This window comes from Columba livia, chromosome Z, assembly GCF_036013475.1.
Source record: "Columba livia isolate bColLiv1 breed racing homer chromosome Z, bColLiv1.pat.W.v2, whole genome shotgun sequence".
Lineage (NCBI taxonomy): Eukaryota > Metazoa > Chordata > Aves > Columbiformes > Columbidae > Columba > Columba livia.
Genome location: NC_088642.1, coordinates 50,414,055 through 50,433,456, shown reverse-complemented (window position 1 = coordinate 50,433,456; position 19,402 = coordinate 50,414,055).

Genomic DNA, 19,402 nt, shown 5'->3' with positions numbered 1-19,402 from the left:
GAGCCCTGTGAAACACACTGTTGGCAAAGTACAGCACTGGAGAGTAACTTGAATAATTTGCCACAAAATGTGAAAGTAGAGCACATACCACTGCAGGAAGCCTTGCCTTTCAAGATGGGTCTTCAAGAGAGACCATATTTCAGGGAATCCAAGGAGTTTTAACTAGTGGATTAGCAGCTGACCATCAGAAGCTTTAAGTCTATTCAAAGAAGAGACTGATTAAGCAGGAGAAAAGGACAAGTCATGAGGAAAAATTAATGGAAAAGTATTTAAAAAGAGATATGTGAATATTTAACTGCTAACCATTTTACAGTTAATGGTCAATTGAATCTAAAAAAGGTGCTTACAGACTGTAAGGACTTGAAAAGGAAAATAATCTACTTTCATAAAAGGAATTTTCACCTTAATAGATTATGCAGAAATACCATTAACAATTTTTGTATAACCTCCTGAATGAGAGAAGTAAGAGCTATAGCTGAAGGCAAAATTATTTGCATAAAATTTTATCAGGAAGATTTATAATTTTGATTTTAGGACAAATCACTCCAAAACTTTTCAGCCATTACACAGAACTTTGCAGTATGAAAGAGCTGGACATCATGGAAAGCCTACAGTGAAGGGACATGAAGATGACAAAGGGGCTTATGTATTGTGTATATGAGGAAAGGTTGAGGGGGCTGGGGCTGTTTAGCTTGGAGAAGAAAAGGCTCCTGGGGGAACCTTATCTGTGTATTTACATACTTGGTGAGAGACCATACAGAAGAGGGAGTCAGACAGTGGTACCCTATAGCAGGAGTAAAGGCAATGGGAACAAACTGAAACACAGGCGAATCCAATTAAACATATAAAAGACCACTTTACTGTGAGATAGTAAAACACTGGCATGGGTTTCCCAGAGAGGTGGTGGAGTCCCCATCCTTGGAGAAACTTAAAACCCAATTGAGCACAGCCCTGAGTACCTTGCTGTGGCTAATTCTGCACTTAAGAGGAAGCCTGGACTAGATGATCTCTAGAGCTTCCAGCCAACCTCATCCATTCCATGATTCCATATCATTTCAATGCCCGTGTGTGCTTAGGCAGCAAGAATATATACAACAAATGTTTACTTTGAGTATATTGACAAAAGCTTAGTAGAGAATTGTCCGTGATTTTTGTTCCTATGTAGGATAATGAATGATTAATATATCACAAGGCATTTCAAATACATTAAGAATAATCTTAATATGGTAAGGACAACTTTTCATCAAACTACCCCTGAATACAATACTGTAAAATGTTATTTTGAATTATATTGAATTGGAAAGGAGCAACACTGGCTGTGTTCCACTGTTTAACAGGTGTGAGAAGTGCAAACAAGTCTTCTGTCTGTGAGCACTGATTTTGCAGAATTACAATCACTGATGTGCTGAAGGATAATTACTCATAAGAAAGAGCAGGAATCATCATATTGGTCATGTATCTCTTGTACGACCTATTCTGTCTCACACGGGTGATTTAATATGCCAAATACTAAATGCAATGACTTGGAAAGATAGCTTGCAGTTTATCAATGGCTGTAATTTATCCCTAGAAGAGGTTTTCATTGTCCTAATAATCAAAATGTCAAGGAAAAGTGGTTATATGTACAACACATTAACATGCTTTGAAGTGATCACTTATGTACTGCCACTGATTTGCAAGCCTCTATCAGATGGTCTATGCAGCTCCCAAGGATGCCACATGCTTATGGGTAAGCATGTGCTCAGGCACGTAACTGCTTTTGAGCACTAAGTTTCTGCAATGCCTCCAGTGCAGAACCATGAAGAGACCCTCAAGGATGTCCTGTATGAGCTGGAATGCCTATATGGCACACTATTGGTCACATGAGAAGCCCATACACAAGAAAGTGAAATAATTAACTTTGTATCTGTAGTGTCTGTACACAGCTGTGTAGCTTCCTGGCTCTAAACCCTGTTCTTTGATTACTGTAGCTTGGTTATCTCTACCCAGCCTGCACACAACACAAGATAAACAAAAATGATGTGATCATCTAACCCTACCTGAGGCTCAGGAGATGGAGAAGGGTTTATTGAGAAGGTCTGTCAGTCAGCAGAAATGGCTTTGACAGTGGTTTGGACAAGATCTGGAGTTTTCATTGATGAATAAAACAGTGTTTAAGAGCAAAAGTGGAAGAACATTCTGCTAAACGGCAAAATTGCCATTCCTGCTTGGGAGGGTCCCACCTAGTTTTTTGCTAGACTGGAGGTATTGAGAGCGAAGAGCAGTCCAGGAATCATTACCAGAAGTAATTTGGACAAGACTGTACCAAATGTGAATCCCTTCCCCTTGAGTTCTACAGAGTCACTCAACAGTGTCCCAGATTTGACATAAACAATATTTGACTGAGGTATTTAAATTACCTTTTCTTTCATATAAATTTAAAATTTTAATTTATTAATCTATTATTATTTACAATATATAGCACTATATTTTATCTTACGTTATATACTTTAAGCTAATAATTACATCAGTGAGTATTAAATTAATAAATAGAATTATATTTACGCTATCATATATAAGTTATTTAAATTATCTGTATAAATATATCTGAAAGAATTATTGGTGAAAGGGAGAAATATAGGGAGAAGAGATTTACCAAACAGGATTAAAGAAGTGTCAGTTTCACACTGCTGAAAATAAAAATGAAGTATGGAGAAAAACTGAATTTCTGAAAGAAACAGTGCTTGCCAGATCTCTGAGAGACAGGTGTGGAAAGGGGAAGAGAGAGAAACATGGAGGACTGTATTTTATGCTGAGCTGTCAAGGAAGACAATACAGACAAAATGTAGACAATTGTCTAGAAATTCAGTTCTCCTCTTCCCTCATCTACTTTAGCCTAGTTTGCCGCCTGAAAGAATGATCTATCCTCTACAAAAGTACATTTATTAGATCCCACCATCTATTAGCTCCAATAGAGAGCTACTTTTTTTTTTTTTTTTTTTTTTAAGAAGAAGAACCAACATTTTAAAAACATGAAATATTTTCATGGGCATTCCTTCCAAAGCTCAGGCTCACTTGCTGCTAGACTGTCATAACCCCCTATGCTGATTCTGTTGCATTGACTGAAAGTTTCAGCTTATTGAGAAAAATCTGTACAGTTCATACATGTGAACCTTACTGTATCAACATGCAGTTTTATTATTTTAGACAAACTCTCATCTATATTTTTTTCCTCTAAAGAACTGTGATTTGTATAAAAAGATTTCTCTATCAGTCAACAGCCAACTGGAAGATTCACTATTTTTTATAATTTTCAGATTATCCTTAATAATTTTGTCCTTTTTTCCTCCAAAATGTATGTATTCGACACATTCCCATTGTAAGCAAGATGAAATCTGTTGCAAAGTAGCAGTTCATTTGATGAATTAAAAGAAAAAGAAAGGAAATCTAGAGAGAAAAAGTCTCCAATTTGGGACAGAAATGTAAATAAAAACTGTGGATCCCAATCTCTTATCTAGTCTTTCTGCTGCTGAAACTGCAACAGAACTCAAAATGGTATCACTGCCTTTTACTGTGCTGGCTATAAATAAAAATATTTATTTTCTGAATAGCTAGTTGTGTTGACAAAATGAGACTCCTATATACAGAATAGTAGTACCTTATTATATATTAAATGATTTATTTTTATTTATTATTTATTTATTAAATTATTTAAAATAAATTAGGCCTTTTGATGCATATTTTGTGGCTTACTTGTGCGTTTATATGCATGTACATTTACTCAACTTGATAAAAAGCCATTAAATTCTTATTTAACCAGATCACAGGGAAGATATTAGGCCAAGCCCATAAATTAAGCTAGACAAAATAAAACTGAAGATATGATTGGGGTAAAGACCAATTATGTTTGCTGGTGCCCCAAAGCTAGTATGGACATCAACCGGCAAGTCCCTGAATCACAGCACATGGCAGCCTCAGGTACCCACTTGTTTTCCAGGCTGTGATGACTTAAGGTGTATGCACCCAAGGTAGATTTATCTGTAGCTAGCCAGATGTTGACTGCATATAATTCTCATTACCATTAGTAAAAGCAAAATAGGTCATCTGTTATTAGCAGAATATATACTTAAATGTTGAGTATTTCAATAATGAGAAAAAACAATGTTGATAAGTAATATTAAAATAATCTTTGGGTATTCCACTATAAAGGCACAATTTGCTGACTAATTCAGTATGCATATTTACAGTTATATATTAAGGACTCCAGAGGATTTTAACTTCTGTCAGAATAATTTAATGCCAAGCATCTGCCAACAATCAAATCCGTTAGAAAGCTGCTTAAATAGCCTAGGAATACAAGGAGGTAAGATAACACTGTAATAATAAACCTAATCTCAGAGGAAGGAAATGGAATAGAAAGGCAGCAATTAATTTTGGTTTCAATAAAATTTTTCAGTTTACATAAAACGTAAAGGTTATAATTCTGCTTTCATTTATACTTGGTGGTAGGCTTCATAAAACGCTCTAAAACAGGATAGAAGTCTTTTATTAACTACTGAGTGTCAGACAAAATAATTCTGTCATAGAACTACTTTACCTAACAAAGACATAAAAATTATGTGACTCTCATAAAGCTCTTGATGATAACCTTTGCACTTTAATTTTCCTTATATATGATTAAAGAGCGGGGAAAAAAAATCCCATATCGTGATTTGTTAGTAGCTTTTTTGGAGACATTTTTATTTGCAAACTGCACCTCCATTCAAGGTATTAAAAACAAAGCAAAACAAAACAAAGCAAAACAAAACAAAGCAAAACAAAACAAAACCAACTTTGATTAAAATAATTAAAACACATTTATAAAAAAATTTTAAAAAAGTCTAATAGTTTCATTTAGAGTTCCCTTTTCAAAGGTATTTCCCATTGGAAATGAGAAGTATTTCTCATTGTAAATAACTCTTCAGTGCAGAGTGTGCTCTCCTGTTTTACCTTTAATTGAATCCATTTTAATCCTTAAAATACATAGTTTTTTCTTAGTACCCAGTACTAATATATGCATCCTAAATGTGACCTCGTAAGAGAAATTGAAATGCTCCGAGTTTACCATCCATGTGAAGTGGAAGATCTCACACGACCACAGGGTGGCAGCACTTAAAAGAGATGTTCTTCATATATTTTAAGACATCAAAGCAAGTATCTGTAGAACGAAGTCTTTCAGTCTCTCACCATTACCTATGAGCACAATCTGCAGCAATTTCCACTTCTCATGTACTTCTTTCACTTGAAACAGGACTGACTGTATATAATCACAATAGACATTGATTAGAGAGGTTTGACACATAACACCATTTAATTTGTGGTTTTGATAAAATGAGAACCGGATGCATGGGATGTAGACATTTCTTGTAATCTGTTAAAGCAGGAATTATTGTCAGTTTACATGACAAATGGATCAGAACTTTCTTGCACACACATTCCCAGTACAGAAGCCACTTAGCATCATGCTTTTATCTTTTTCCATCAGCTGCTACACAGCCCTTTCATAAAATGCAACCCTGTATTCAGGAAAGTAACCAGTCTGTTATTCATCAAAATACCTCAAAATTAAAAACATAAAACTAACAACCAATCACATACAATTGTTTAAAATATTAGAATGGCAGACCAGCATTATATAAGCAACCCAACGATAGATCTTACACCTCAAGCATCGTTTAAACGGAGGGAAAAAAGCAGTCTCCTAAAAATGCATACAATCTATGTACTAAAGTACACAGTCCTTTTATTGGTGAGTTAATAAAGTGCATCCTGCACTTTTAATCCTCATTTATAGAAGAGAGATTCCCATTTGCCCAGAGCAAAAGCAGCTTTACCAAAATATGTGCATACTGCAGAAAGTGATGTTTCTGCATCACTGGAAAATAACTGGAAATAACTGTTTGTTGAACTGACCAAAAAACAAACAAACAAACAAACACAAAAAACTCCCCACCAAATAAACAAACAAAAAAAACCCCACAACAGTAGCCTCCCATCAGCAAAGTTTTCACTGAAATTAGATATTTTCCTATCTTATTTTTTAACAATCTATGGAAGGTGATATGCATAAAACACAAGAAGTACTTGTGAAAACTGAACAAAATTTGGCATTTCATTATACCTCTACTGACTGGTCTATAGGGAAATGAATATCTCATTTTTAATTATTAAAACTCGAGGCTTTAAAAGATAGTATACCTGTATCCTATTAATTGCTTTGGTGCTTTTAATCAGAACAAGTCTGTGAAAAAAGGCTTATTGACAAGATAATATGCAGTCTATAAAATGGGCCCCTGAAGCATAATATCCTCTGAGAAATTGATTGTTGCCATCATAAGGAGTGAAATAATCCATGTTTGTGAACACCATGTTCTATCAAGCTTTTATGGCCTTACTTAAGCCTGGTGTCTCAGAGAACGGAGAACTGGAAAAGTTCTGCCAGAAAGGGTCAAATTGCTGACAGAGACAGCTACTAGGAAAACACAGCTCAGGGTGCTGTCATAGCTATTGCATTTTCCTTTACATACACACACATAAAATAATGCGTTCTGAAAAACCATAGCCAACACAGTAAGGAATCTCCACTGGGGTTCCCATCTCACTGGAGGAGCAATCAGTGGAAGGCCATGCTGCAGCTGGTGCATATACTAAACACATTGGCAACAGAAACTGTCACAGCTCAGTGATGGCATCACATACCACTGTGTTCAAGAATGCACAGTAGCAGTCACCTTCCAGCAATCTGATCCAAAAGACTAACTCGGCAACACAGAGTACTTTCATGATGGCAATGAAGGAACGGATAGTAATTAAAATTCTGTCCTAGTGAGAAAGCGACATCTCTCTGAGGGAAACAATTTATAATTCACCTTCCTATCTTTGCCGATGTAACAATGCAGAAGTAAACATTAAAATAAAAAATAATTTGAAAAGGAAAATTCTGATTTCTGGCTTAAACTGAAAAATAAAGTATATTACATGACAGGTCTAGAAGTACAGAAAATCAAAATGCTTTCCTTTTCCTGCTTATCTGAAGTTTAGAGACTCCAAATATTCAGTGATATGTCAAGGTATGAAAAGCAATGTTACCATAATGCAAAGTTTCAAGTTCCTCATGTGAATATGAACTTTTACAAAGCTGAGAATATAATTAAATCACAGAGTTATCAGTGAAAAATACTTAATTTTCTGTTTAGGTATATGGGCCACAGATTTAATTCATAGCATGTATAGAAATCCCGAAAAGAGGAAATCATCATCACGGCTCTATGGTTGAACAAAAACATCTGAAAAGTTACAGTGTTGATGTCCTCATCAGTTGAAAATCACTGCAACAGTGAAAAAATGGTGCAGCACTGTCAAATCTGGCATCTGATGACTTCCTCTGTTGTCCCAATTTTTGCCTCTTATTTCAAAGAACAATGAAACTAGTTGAGATGACTCACTTCAACAGCAATGTTTTAATAAAACTGAAACAGAGCCAGACCCAGAAGCTAGCTCAGCTGTTAAGCAATCTCTAAAACATCTAGTGTCTTCACAGAAGACTGCCCATGCAGTGGAGGTGCAAAAGGCAGAGCATAGGACATAATAAATAGAGCTCACTTAATTAGGTCATCCATGTTTGATAGCAGTATGACAAATATCACACAAAAGAAACTTTAGGTTTTCTTCCACTATTATGAAAATATATTTTAAGATGCAGAACCCATTTTATTTATTGAAGCATCTCTCTTCCATTTCATATGCATTAACTCTGGATAATTCTGGTTTTCTTGTACTCTTCATCAGTCAAAATGAAATTTTATTTTAATTGGTTTGGGATTAAAGGATATGTTTTTCAGATTTGAGCATTGAAAGCTATTGCATACACATTCCTTTCGTACTGTCCCAGGCTGTTGTCCCGTCCCAGCAGATGGGATGAGGGATAAGTTAACTCTGAACACGACATGCACCCAGACTCAACAGATGAGATCAGGTGTGAGTTAATTCTGGGTAATTCTGCACGGCTATGCAAAGTGAATGACAGACAATCACTCTGGGGGTCCAATTATGAATTTACTAAAAGCACATGGTGGTATACAAATTGCAGCAATCAGTGACTCGGCAAAAGTATGTTATAGTACCACAAAACTTATCAATACATTGACAGCAAAAACCCTTCTAAAAACAGTGGATTGGCAAAAATTAGTAACTGTAATGCAAAACAAGACTTCAGCAGCAGAACTTACAATGGCATTACTTTATATGTTTAAGAAAAAGGAAGAGATAGAGAGAAGACGACAACTAAGATATCAGAAAGAGAAAGGGGGAGAGAGAGAGACCGAGAGGAAGAAGTACACTCCACAGGTACCTCAGTCCTGCGACGACCTCTGGATGGGGGGACGCATTGAAGATCTACACACCGCCAACCTGTATCATACGTGAGGTTGTTTTGTAACCCAGTTCATTTACATGCGAGATAGGAGAAGGCAGTTCATCTTCTCCCTCTGCTCACTCTTCATGCTAATTAGGAAGACTTCTGGAAATGGGTCTGGGGTCTTCAAACTAGGGGAAAATTCATGATATTGACCAGAAGTGAGTTGTTTTGCCTGTCAAGGGTAGCTGTTGGTTCGTGGTTTCTTCTGGTAGTTGGTAGTCTGACAGATGGTTCATCTCTATCATCCCAATTAGGCCATAAGGCCTTTCATAGCAACACTGTTAATTGTCCTTATCTTCTAAGGTGTCTGCCTTCATGGCCATAAAACTTCGGGAAAGATGAGGTGTCATCTATCTCTTCCATCCAAAGTAACAAAAACCAGACATTTAAGGCATAACAAGGTCTTTGTTCTGCTAAGCATGTGGGGAATGCTTCAAGGTTGTCACAGCTGTCTATTCTGTCATTCATAATGAAGGAAATACATTTTTTAAGAAAGTATTTGAATTAAAAAAAAAAAAACAAAACCCACAACAGAACTAAACAAACAAAAGCGAAACAAAAAAAACCCGAACAACAAACAAAAACAACAAAAACTTAAATGGTCTTTCCTATCCTCTTTCTCAGGACTGGAACAGAAGGCCAGAATATACATTTCTGTAGATGGCATTAGCATCTAAATAGCCAAATAATCTTTTGAGATAGCAACTTCCTTCTGCTTTCTGCTGAATTTAGTTAATCAAATTTTATACACAGGCAAAGGCCAGAGTTAAGCCTTCCTACCAATAAATCTAAGGGACAGAGGAGTCCATAAAACTGTTGTTGAAAGCTGCCCTAGTCAGAAGCAAATCAGGGACCAATATTTTGGAAGACATAAAGAACAGTCTCTAGAGATTATTAACCAGTTACACCAAATTGGTGGTTCTAAGACTTCAGACAGAGAGCTGATATCATAGTTCCATGGGCTGGAGCAATATATAGGTAACCATGGGCTTCATTCTGGTGAATTTCTTCTTCCCTGTTTCTGCACATCTCACAAAGAAACAATCCAAATATACCTTGCATGGCCATTTTTGGGCACTATTTTAGTGCTGTACTATTGGAAATTCTCTCCAGAGCCATTAACTATATCTGGATTGTCAGGATTTTGTTGCACAATGCAAATTACATGAATGTCACCCTATCTATGACATCACTTATCAAATAAGTTAATATCCAGCACAGCACTGGCTCAAGCCATCTCAATATTCCACTATCTTTTGATCTGTCTTGTTCTAGTCTCTGCATGATGAAGCAGATGGTTAAAACAGATCCTGGTTAAATGCCCCAGCTGTTTTCACAGAATTGTACTCTGATTTATTTTAGTTGAGAAGCAATATCTGTGATAGAAACAATAATATAGTCCATGCCATACAACTGCCTTTATGTCTGTAATACAGTTACCATTTAGAAGAGTTAGCTGAGAATCAGGTGTTGTATTTGAGAGGGAAAAAAAGAATATATTTTGGAATCTTGATCCAATTTTGATCTGGAATAAAAGCATATGATGTGTTTACTTTAGAGGATAATCTGAGAACATTTCCCACTAGATACTTACATTTATATTTTTAAAATACACATTCTAAATTTAAATGTGGTTGCAAAGGTACTAGTGTGCTTTATATTTTTCTATTGTACAATTAACAAGCAAAATTACTTTTCAGAATCAGCTGGAACATTTTTCCCTGGTTATCTACTGTTTGTGTTTTTAGAAAAACATTCAAAACAAAAACCACATAATGATTAGTTTATTTATCTTTTGTTTAATCAGAAATAAACATTAGTTTATTTCTTTCATATTCATTGATTTTTAATTAAAATTGATTCAACATTTAAAAAGAAATTTCACACATTTCAAAAATAAAAACTTTTGAAATAAAAATGAAATTGTCTTAAAAATATATTACCCTCTTATAATTGATAACGTAAAAATATTTCACACAAAAAATTCATTTTCAAATAGACCTCTTCTATTCTACCCTCTCAGCATATTCCCTGTATTTTTCCACAGAGTTGTATAAGAAATTACAGAAAAGATCCATTGTCCGATCTCTAAATTGATGACAAAAAAAAGACTGTTAATATTTCCACATTCCCATCTGCAGTGTTTAGACCTTCCCTCTTGGTCAAATTTTACTTTTTGAGCATTTTTCTTGTTTTTTTTTACTTTTTCTTCAACTTGTTTCTCTACACCATTTCTTAAATTGCTGCTTTCTGCTTTTACTGTAGTCTTAGCCATGCAGTGTTAATCTCTTTCATAGTCATTTATCCTCCTGGAGACCTCTGCTTTTCTTTCTAATTATGTCAACTTCTTGCTCTCTAATTGTTAAACATAGATCACAAAGAAAATTCTAACTTCATTGTTGTTCACAAGTTAATACACAATGTAAATCTGAGAGGCTGTCTCATTTTGGAAAACACTGCTCAGAAACATCTTACAAACGTCATACAAAAAACAAATCTGGTCACAATTGGAACAAGAATTACTTCTGGTATACCACACACAGGTGCTTAAGGTTGTAAAATATTAAGGGCTACAAGATTCCAGTATCTGTGTAGTGTGCAATTGATTGCGAGGGAGCACTTTTCAGCTTTCCTGGGAGAAAAAAAAAAAAAACCCCGGAACTAGGAAAATGAAACACACATATTTAGATTTGCTAAATATGATACAGTATACTTAGATGGTCTTTGGATTCAAATGCTTCATCTCCCTTAAAGTATTTTTGCATGACTCTTCCTGTTGACTGCTGTCATATACTTCCTTTGGAGAAATTGTTGTTGCATACCATACAAAATAGGCCACGTGGAACTTGCAAAGCATTGTTTAGAAAACCTGAGAGTGCAGAATACTAGCAGTTATTTTGAAGTGAATGAAAATAGGTGTTTGATACACTCTCTAGTAATATAAAGAGCACTATCAAATCAACTTCTGAAATTAATTCCAAAATATACAACACACTAGGTAGAACATATTATGTTATAACACAGCAAAAAATCACTGAGCAGGAATTATCCTGTATTAATGGGTCTACATCATCAAGGCACAGAAACTTCCTTTGATGTTGGCAGTGAAATATGTTGAGACAGTCATTCATTTTACCATGTTACTTTTTAAGTCATATGTGCCAATTTTTTGCCTAGTTATGCTAAACAGAAGGACAGATATTTGTTGGTGACTTAGCCTGCACAAACCAAGTTACGAATCTAGCTTCCAATTTCTGCAATTGTTTTCTGGGGTATATTCTTTAATTTTGAAATTAAATTAATTGATTTGGGCATTAAAAATATGCCTCCTTTCTGCATGGCACATGATGGTTATCTAAATGACACAGAAGTAATGTCATTATTCCTTCCTTTCTGCAAGAAAGGTGAAAAGTATGTGAAGTAAAATAAATAATTAATTTAGAAGTATAACTTAGCCTTTCCAGTTCAATAAAATCTATAGTTACATATTTTAATGATTCTAGCAGGTACTTTCTGGTCTTTCTCTTAGCAAAATGAAAAAGCAACAAGTAAATTTCAAGGAAGATGGCAAATGTCCTTGTATGTATTGGACAAGTAAAAGTTTAAAGAATCACACAGAAAAGAAATCTAAGCTGTTATTAAACAAGCATAACTGAGCATTTCACAGCACAAACCCTTTGTGACTATATGTAAAGCTGTTCAAATGGATTTGAAAATTTCTGAGGTTTCAGTAGATTTTGTATTACTTCAATTTTTTATATCAATGTAGCAATTAAGTCTGTTTTCTAGTATTGTCTTTCTGTGAGTTAAATATTATAGATTATAGATATTGTCAATATCATATATGGAGTCTATATAGACTCATTGTAAATTAATTTTAAAGTCAGAGACATATTATTATTTTAAACTCAGAGGAGCAAGTAACATGCCTCATTCCTACCCCAGGGTGAAACAAGTAAACAAAAACCCCACATTGGCAATATACAGCATGTTTGCTTTGCTTTTACACTGTCCCTAAACCCTTTTTTTTCAGCCTCTAGGATCAATCAGCACTGTGTTATTTTTAGTAAAATTACATGCTTAAAACAAAACAAGCCCAAGAAAAACAGATGCAGAACAATTGATTTCTACTGCATTTCATTTTTACAAATCACTAAACAAGATACTCATCAAATAATTTTTGAAGACTTTTAAAACTCAAATTAATGTTGAGTCATTTTGGAACAAGTTTTATGCAAGTTTTATGTAACATATATACACTTCTGTTGGAAGCATAAATCACATTGCAGTAAAAACAAGTTTTAGATTTCTACAGGTCTATGCTATACAAGCTTGTAATGGTGTTTGTACAAATTATGCTTATACAAGGTACATTAAAAACAGGCTCAAGTGTTTTAGTTTACTGGATACTTCAAAAAATGATCACTTAAGTTGTTTTGTTAGATAATTACTTGTTAAGAAAAACACCTGTGTTATTTACTGTATTGCTGAATCTACAATCCTTAAGAAGCAGCACAAGAGATGTTGCAGTCCTGTACCCACACTTTTATTACTGGAGTATATGATCCTGATTCCTGACATAACAGAGAAAATATAAGAAATTTGTGGAATTCTATACTGCCATAGACCGTAATAACATGCATCACAGACAAGCAATACACTAGATGCTGCATTTAGCAATAAGAACCAAGGATAACAGGAGGTAGCAATCAGTTTGCTACTTCCACATAATATAGGAGAAGACATGTTTTAAAAACACACCTAAAAGATTATTTCCAGGAAGCATTTCAGTACTGGGTCTGCTTTAACAGGTTTGTCAAGATTTGCTTCTTTTCCACAAAGGTTCTTAATCAGCCGAGATGACACTAGTAGAGGAATCATAATTTTGAGAATGCATTTGTGGTTATCTGCTACTTGAAGAATTTTAACAGGAACTTTGCTATACTTTCTTAAACAATAAAACAACAGTTTATTTTTTCTTTTGTTTTGTTTTCCAGAGATTATTTTAAATATCATGTAAAGAAACAAAGTTTTGTAAGGCCTGGAATTTTAAAGTTGCATCTGTCAAGGCATTATGGTATACAGCAAAAGATACCCAAGCATACTTTTAACTACAAGAGGTGGCTCCACTCATGTAGTTTTGCTCTTTGAATCACAAGGTCTGTTATTTATATATTTTTTCTATAATTGTTTCTCTATAATTTATAATAGTGTATATTTATTTATTTATATAGATTTGCCTCTTATTCCAGTTTCTTCAACTCTTTTCAACTACCAATAAGTCTGCTTTAACCTAATATTTTTTTCAAAAATTTTAAATTATCACACTGAAAAAATTCCCAACCCCAATCTAAAAGTTAATAGAGGAGGTTGCATAAAATTTTAAAGACAGAACTGAATTGTTTTACAGAGATAAGTATAAATCTCCCTATCTATAAGTAGTAGTGATGTTCACCATCAGTTCACCGATCATAATGGTTTCATGTACTGATCCACATTTTTTCCATTTTTAACTTTTATTATGTTGTAAGGCATCCTAAGAAACCATTGTTTTCTATTTTATTAGAATAACTGATTTCAGTCACTCAGCTCTAAAACTCACAACAACCCAATTCCACACGCAGCACTAAATTTTCTGACTCATTTGTCAATTCAAATTGTACTGACATTTTCAAAGTTCCTGAATTGGTTGGTTTGGCCTTTTACTTCTGTATTGAAAAACATTAAACGATCTTCTTTTTTCTTTTTCTAAACAAATTTGAGTTTCAGATTGACCTCTACTAGTTTCTTTTTTCTAGGTCTGTACTAAGCTAAATAGCTAAAGGCAGTGCCTTCAACCCAGGCACTACATGATAATACCAAATGTCAAGTGTATTCCTATGTACAGAGGAAGCGTAAAAATGGCACTTGTTTCACTTAAAACATCCAGGTGACATGAAGGTTCTTTTCTTAAAGCAGAATGAAGCTAAGTCTTCACTTTCAGTAGAGATTATAAACAGATGTTATTTATCTTGAACTAGATGTCTTACTTTTAGCTATGCACTGGAACCTACTTCTTAACATGACTTAAAAGTGACAATCAGTCTCAGAAAGCAATATCATGTAGCAATGGAATGTTAATATATCATTAAAAAACAAGAAGAAGGAGTCAATGAAAGAAACCCTGGAGTTTCTAAGCAAACTCTTAACAGACAAGGTTAAAAACAAACAAACAAACCAAAGCAAAACCAAAAGCTAACACACCTAGAATGAAGAAAAGAAAGGTTATTAAAAGCAGCCTTGACAAAAAAATTAAGTTGTGGTCAAATAAGGAAAGTGGTAAGATCATTAATAATATTTCCATAAATTATCTGTAAAATATGCTAAACAGTGACAGGGCTGAGATTGCTGATTGTATCAAGCAATTCAGAGTAATAAAGATGAAAGTTAATTATGAAAAAAATGCAGAGAACTTCATGGGATTTAGAGACCAGGGGAGATGACAGAAGAAATTCAATTTAGATAAATGTCAAGTTGTAAAGTTGGAATAAATCCTAAACTTCATACACATACTGATGGATATTCTCATGCTCACCAGAAAAAAAAAAAAAAAAAAAAAAAAAGGACAAATAGACTAGGTAGATCTATGAAACTGTTGGCCAAATGTTCGGTAATGGTCAAACACATGAAATATTTATAAGACATTGTTAGAAAAGTTATATAGATCAATACAGAACAACACTATGCTCTTGATTAATTAATAGAAAACCAGAATTTTAAATATGTTTGCAGTTTTGTTAGCACTTTCTTGTCCATGACCCCAAAACAGATCTAGTGAAGGCAAATCAGCCACTCCAAAACTCACATTGTGAGAAACATTAATCTAACCCAATATTAATGGTTTGTAATGTATAAAATATGTTACTATGTTAGATGGTATTTTTCCAAAATCATGTTCAATTTTCGGAAAGGTGGAAGGTGTCAATTTGATGATGTGTTCCTCAGGTTATGTCAAAAAGGGTGGCAATTTAATTCTAAATATGATCAGAAAAGTAACCAGTCAAATGCTCAGCCTGGATCAGAATGGGGAAAGATTAATAATTGTTTGCATCCTCCCAAGGCCACAAGGGCTGACAACATAAAACAAAAAAAATTTAGTCAGAGAAGCTCCTGGTCCTACAGGATCCTATCAGCCACTATGAGCTAATGCAATGCCTGGGAAGCTGTTGTCTGACAGAAGCTGAGGTCATTTCTACAACAATTCTTTTAAATCCACCCCTTTGCACCCCAAAATCTTGACTTCCAACAAATTTCTCACGCTTTCTAATTTGGCTACTAAATGGGAAGTCTGTTCCCAAATGCAGCAATCTAAAGGGAACAGATTGAGCATGTCCTATGAAAACTGATATGTATTCAAGTTTTTATTCTTTCTTCTTTAAATTAACTCAAGTTAATGTCTGCACACATAATAAAATAATTTTTTAAATTTATCAACTGAATACCTATGAAGAAAAAGAGTATTTTATACATTACCTAAATGCTTGCCAACTGTAGTGATGGTGACCTAAAAGATTATTTCAAAAGATAAAAGTTAGTCACATAACTAAACACATGCAGTAGATAGATTTGATAACAAAAAATACTTGCTGGCAAATGCATGGATGTTTTAGTGTCAGGGCTGGTCAGGATTTTGTTGGATGAAAAAAGATGTTCACGAACAGTTAAAACTATTAATGTATAATATTGAAATATGTTTTTTTTCCTACGGGAATCTAATATCCAAGTAAATATCATAGTCGATTTTTTTTTTTTTTACAAGTCACATTGGAACTGTTGTTACCACTTTGACTCAGTGAACCAATGACTAGTAAAGTCCTTTGAATTCTTCTATATGACTTCTTACATTTTAGATCAATACCTTCCATTTATAGAAACAAACAAACAAACAAACAAACAAAACAAAAACAAAAACAAAAACAAAAACAAAAACAAATGTTTCTGGAAAATAAATGAGATTACAAATCCAGTACTAGAATGTGCATGCTCTGTCTGTCAGAATAACACTCTAATTAGCAAATTAGCACCCTATCTGTACTTAGTATAGAAAACTAGACATTTAGCATAGACAAATTAGAAGATACTTCATGTACGAGATCTAGATCTTAGAGTTTAAGTTGAATATGATGCGTGGAATTCAGTGGATCTCTGCTTTGGGGACTAACACTCATTTTCTCTTACCAAGTAAATATTTGTTTTATCACCGTTATAGATGTTTCAGAAGGCAAAAGTAGAATGCGTATAAAATGTAGGTGTAAGACCATAATATATTTTGCAAAGATTCCTCTTTTTTTTGCAATACAAGGTATTGACTCTTGCCTGCCATTAAAATAACAATTTTTTAACTCTAAGTTTTTCAAAACTACTGAAAAGCCAAAGGAACCTAAAAGAGCATAAAAATTATGAGCCAAATTATTTTAATTTTTCCTTGTGCACTTTCTTTTACTTCTTTTTTTTCCTACATTTGACCAAAATGACTGTGCTTATTTTCTGGATATGTCTGAGATCTCTCTCACCCAGTTGTCCCTGTGATGAACAAGGTATGATGAACTAGAGAAATAGATACACCTTAAAACTAATTAATTGTTGCATGGATTCTGGATTTATTCTCACAAGATGACAGTTCAGTGCATACCTATTTGATATATACACTGGATTTTTTTTGAGAGATTCCTGTATCTATGAACTTTATTTCAAAGCTGACAGGAGCTGCAGCCTGATCTGAAAGACAAAAATAGAAAGCATGCAACCAACAAGATGGCATTCTACATAAGCTTTTAGTGAATAAATTATTCACAGAAACTGAACCTGGAACATTGTGATTTTGTTTTGTCAGATCAATAGGGCCTTTACAAATTAGTACAGCAACAGATCTGCAGAAGCTTGCTAAATCCTGTGACACTGACTGGCTATCAGGTTGTAAGATATTAGTAGGGCCTTGATCATTAACATGGTTCCAAACCCAGAGATAAACACCATTCAGACAAAAGTTTGTGGATCAGAAGGCCACACATCATCAGTTCATCAGTTGATGAACTTTATATCCAACTATGTCTGGATATGGATATAGAGGAAAGGCAGGATATTTAAAATGGAGCTAATGGAGAGGAGAGGAGAGGAGAGGAGAGGAGAGGAGAGGAGAGGAGAGGAGAGGAGAGGAGAGGAGAGGAGAGGAGAGGAGAGGAGAGGAGAGGAGAGGAGAGGAGAGGAGAGGAGAGGAGAGGAGAGGAGAGGAGAGGAGAGGAGAGGAGAGGAGAGGAGAGGAGAGGAGAGGAGAGGAGAGGAGAGGAGAGGAGAGGAGAGGAGAGGAGAGGAGAGGAGAGGAGAGGAGAGGAGGGGAGAGGAGAGGAGAGGAGAGGAGAGGAGAGGAGAGGAGAGGAGAGGAGAGGAGAGGAGAGGAGTTCTTTCACCTAGACCAAGTTTCTATAGCTTACTTATACGAATGCCATCTCAAGAGACCATTAAATATCTATCACTTTTGTCCTTTCTATGTGGCTACTTTCCACACTTATATCAAAGGACACTGCCCTGGAAGGAAATTAAACTGGTTTGATAGATTTTTTCCATTATATATTCATACTAGCTTGTTTCTACTAATTTCTTTGTTATCTTCTAAGAGCTTACTAATAGTTTAGTTGTTCAGTAGTAGATTTCTTCTTTCCTAGAGTCAGTGGTGAAAGAGACAAAGCACAAAATAGAAACAGACTTCTAGGGTTTGCATTTAAATTCATATGTCAAAACCTTACCTTGCACATTGGGAAAAATATCACAGATTTCCCCAAACAAACATGATGCAACATCCAGAAAAGAATCATCACAAAGCATATGTATAAAAACAATCTTCAACTACAGAAGCCAGTGTGCTTACTTTTACTTTACAATCAGTGAAATGACAAAAACATTTTAAAAACAGAATCTAAGTTAACCATTGAGAATCACTGTCCAGAATAGCATTTTCTCTTCATCAACCAGAGAGAAAACCTAGGCAGCTTTATCTTCTGAAAGCTGAAGTTCACTTAGTTATATTTACCCTTTTTTTGTTTGTTTGTTTTTTTCATCACTGAAGTAGTGTGCATTTCAGTTAACTGGAAATTAAAATCGTTAAAATGTCTGTGTTCTCTTATTATCCCCTATTCCTTCCTCACTAACAGGGGTGAGCAGTGGAGATCAGGTCCTAGACCAGTCTTCATTCACCAGTCTTTCATGAAACCAAAATTCTCACATAATAAGATGGGTCTAGAGATCTATGAACTGAGACTACACTGTTTAAGTACACCATTCTAAATCTTATGTAGCTTTTTGGGTGATCATTTCTTGGTAAGTTTTGAAATGAAAAATACTCTGATTTGAGATTATGCCAATATAAGATTTTTTTTCCAGTTTTTGTTTCCTAAGGCTTGGACTTGCCTCAACTTACAATACTCTGGGCAAAAGCTATGCTAAAGGAAGTCTTGCTTCAGTATGTTAAGTCTCACTGTGTTCTAAAACCTTGCCCACATTTGACAGATTCATTCAGAAATCATAAAAAGCTACTTAGATTAGATCTATCTTTAAAAAGTTAGAGACAAGACACAAAACTTGAGATACAAAGCTGGTTTCAATCCAACACTTTTCTCTTTGTTGTTTGTTTGTTTGTGGGTTTTGGTTTGTTTTTGTTTTGTTTTGTTGTTTGTTTGTTTGTTTGTTTGTTTGTTTGTTTTAAAAAAAGACCTCTTACTGTATGAACAACATAATGCTTGAAATACTCAGAAATCTCTAGAAAGATAAAATATGTTCATAGTACAATGACTAAAAAAATACTATCCTCCAAGTGCACTTTTAACAGTCACACAACTATTTAAAATCAAGGAAGAGGGAAATCAAGGGAAATGCTGTTAGTCTACCTGCCATAATTGTGTTGAAAATGAATTAGCATACAAATCTCAGTGCCTT